The sequence below is a fragment of the Nicotiana attenuata genome, unplaced genomic scaffold, assembly GCF_001879085.1.
Source record: "Nicotiana attenuata strain UT unplaced genomic scaffold, NIATTr2, whole genome shotgun sequence".
NCBI lineage: Eukaryota > Viridiplantae > Streptophyta > Magnoliopsida > Solanales > Solanaceae > Nicotiana > Nicotiana attenuata.
In genome coordinates this window covers 631,636-635,394 of record NW_017670414.1, presented here as the reverse complement: position 1 = coordinate 635,394, position 3,759 = coordinate 631,636, and positions in this window count along the sequence as shown.

Here is a 3,759-nt window from a genome sequence, read left to right as displayed (position 1 = left end):
ATATAAAGGAGACTTTCACCTGTTTCTTACAATTATGGACATATGCTAAAATTTTATCAAATGTATACCCACCACAAATGAATATTGTTTACCCTAAAATCGGATAACAATTGAATTTACGCGGTTTTAAGGATACGTGATATCACTTAGTACAAATTAAGAAGAATAAATTAATATTGAAATTGACGGTGAAAGAATAAATGCAAACCACACAAATTGAATAGCCTTGGCCCTCGAGTTCGGTCACCCTTGAACCAAAAAATGTTTTAACTAACTTATGAACAGAGTAATAAGATAATGAAAGCTAGAAAATGATATTATATTGCTTTGTATTGCGTAAGAATGATGTCCTTTACAAATGATCAGGCCCTCCTTTATATAGTAGGAGAGTCCTACTCTTGATACAATTCTATATGAGTTAAGAAATCTCATGATTAGCTTATTAATCGGCCTCTTCTTGATACGTGCCGAAATTTCCGCTGTGATCCTCGCCCGATTGCGGATATTTCGGCTTTCCATTATTTGGCTTGGTAAGCTTCCCTCGATCTCGCTCGATCTCTATCTTGCTCGGTCTCGATCTTGGGTCACGAGCTCGGCGATCTAACTTTGCACCATGGTATGATATAATACGAGGTTGAACCTTGGCCTATCATGTTTCAGTCTCGATTAGTCATACGAAGGGCAAGCCCGGTTTTGACCGTATACAGATAGTCCCTTCGTTTCTTAAAAAGAAGATGACGAGAAACGATATGAATTTCCGAACACCGTCTCGATGGGCCGTGACGTAAGCGACGAACGTCACTGATACACAAGCAACTCGAAATGTCCCGTCGGTCCAGTTACCAAGGTATTAAATGCCAGTCAGTTGCTAGTCGGCCACCATGAGTTCTGAACCATCACCAGCAAGCTATAAGTACTGTAACCTCCCTCTATTCAGACTTATCGTTCAATTGTTGCTTGTCTTCAAAATCTCTTTGTTTTGCAATTCTTGCACCTAAATTTCTTGAACTTTTAGCAAGCCGCAAACCATCCTAATTCCATTTTCTTCTACAATGGCGAAAACTTCTAAGACTATACCGCAAAAGGAGGTCGCCTCTTCATCACGGCCCACCGGCGAAGGAGTTGCGACGGAATATCCCCTTGAGGATTTTATTCCGGGAGAGTGCCCTACTGTTGTTGATTTTAAGATTGAAAAGACCTCCTCGTACCGGGTCGATGTGAACCGATCTCGAGGTATATATATGCACAATTACCGATGACCTTCTTGCTAAGGTTAAAGAGGATTGCAACTGGGTCGATAAGCATGTGGTGGTACCTTTGCTTGAGGAATCGATCACTACCCACGTGGAGGGTTTCCTAAGTGTTTACACTTACCCCTTCACGTTGAGTCCCTTAGACCCTGTCATCGTCGCCTTCTACCAGAGGTACGACGTGACTCTTGGCCAGATCCATCCTTCCTTCTGGAGAATAGTGATTCTCCTCCGATTCGGTCCCTTAGACCCTGTCATCTTTGCCTTTTGCAAGAGGTACGACGTGACCTTGGCCAGATCCATCCTTCCTTCTGGAGAATAGTGATTCTCCTCCGATTCTTCGTAAGCAAAATTGAGGGATGTCCTTTTACCTCGATCACCTTATGCTACTTTACAGTCCCCGACTCTATCGAGGAGGGCTGATCAAGCTTGCTCGCTCGGCCAGCAAGGCCCCGTTCTCGAGCATAGACGAGGCTCGCGACCGAGGTTAGATGGGCCGATTTGTCCAAATAAGGACTTCGGACCTGATCCTTGCTGAAGACATGCCGTTTTCTGAGAAATGGAACACGAATCGTGAGTAGTACTTCGCCTTGAATGTTCAATTTTGTTGTTTTACTTCTTATCTTCTTTCCTCATATATGTTTTTGGTGTTGCACCTGTGGCCCAGGTGCCAGACATAGTTCCCGAACTCAAGCAATGGTCGAGGGCCTAGTGTCACAGAGACCATACTCCAAGCGTGCTTGGATGGAGTTATCGAAGGGTGGATGGGAGGCCCGTAATCATGGTAAGTTTCTTTCTTAGAATGGTTATCGTTTGGGCTTCTTCTCGAGCTTACTCATCTTTTTTCCATGTAGGCCTCGAGAAGGATGTTGCAATGAGGCCCCCATCTGGTGGCGAAGAAGTCCTTCCCAAACCACCTTCTCCGAAGCAGGCCAAAGAGAAGAAAAGGAAAGGGGCTCCGAGTTCCCCGGGCTCGGAAAAGAAGAAACCGAAGTAAAGGTTGCGCAAGCCCAGGGGAGACACCGGTGCTATGTCCTCGGACTCAATCCGCCGATTAAGGGATGATTTCGAAGAAAAAGAAGAAGAGGAAGATAAATCCAAACTGGTGGCCCGCGTGCGGGCTGGTGTCACCGTACAAGAAGTTCTCGAACAGGCGGGCGCTGAAGTTGAAACAACCCGACATGAGGAGGTCGGTGAGAGAGCTCTGGCTGAAGCTTTCGAGCCAGAAAGGGTCGAGCCCATTCTGCCCCAAGCTAGGGGGTCGAGAGAGAGACCGGGAGCGATGGTTCTCGAGCTGCGAAAAGTGCCCTGATAGACGAACTTGGAGCGATTGATATCAGCGGGTCCCCTCAGGTTTCGGATGCCATAATTCGTGAGGCCGGTATGTTGAGTCCTCAAGGGGTGACTGATATCTATGACTTCTTGGATGGGGTTGATTCTGATGCTTTTGAAGACTTCACCGGGCTCAGTGACCTGCCAGTGCCAAGGAAGGAGACGTCGTTGGGTGCCACCGGGTCTTCATCGAGCCCAAAACTGGTGGATCGATTCCCGGCCCCAAGTGTTAATCCTTATCGAAGATGCTCAATAGCTTTTTCTATCCCGGAGGATGCCCGAGTTTTCTCTGCCCCCGTGGGGGTCGCTAGTTACCTTCGGTGTTTGGTGACAGAAGAGGATCGGGCAGTGATGGACGAGGTGGAAACCCCCTGCCTATTCAATGAAGACCAACAAGCATTAAATCTATTAAATTCGCGTGTCTTTTCTTCTCATATATTCTAACTTTTAAAGTTGTAAATAACCATAACATCTTCCCTTATGCTTGCAGGCTTCAGTGCTGCATCACGAGGCTTTCCTCCGATATCGGGAGGAATTAACTCATCACGAGGTCGAGGTCCGGGACCTCACTGAGAAAAGTGACACCTATAAGCTTCTCCGTGAGAAGCTTCAGGCTGATTCAGTAACGACTCGGGATAAGCATGCTGAGATTGCCGAGCAGGTATTCCTAGTGCTTCACGATAGTGGAGACGAATTTGAGATAATGACTAACGATCCGATTCTACAGGTCCGGCAGAGGCTTGAAGAGATCACAGAGCTTCAGAACAAGTAGATACAATTCGAGCTGAGGCTGAGGAGTTCAAGAAAAATATGGACATCTTAGACTCGAAAAGGGAAGCTGCCCAAGCACAATTGGAGTCGGCCGAGATCCAGCTCCGAGCTTCAAGAGAGAAGGCCTCAGTGCAGGTCAAGAAAATCGAGGAGCTTCAGTCCCAATCTGACTTGGATGTTTCTGATAAGGCAAACTTGGCCAATGAGCTCGAGGCGTCCAAATCTGATGTGGTCGTGGCCAACACCAAAGCCGATGCTAAAGTGGCCCAATATAAGGTCGACGTCGAGGCCATCCAGGCGCAGGCCAAAAGCATGGTGTATCATGCAAAGTGGCAAGGTCGAAGGGAAGCCCTTGAGGGAGTCCATGCTCAGGGCTTCGATATACTTGCTGAACTCGAGAATGCCA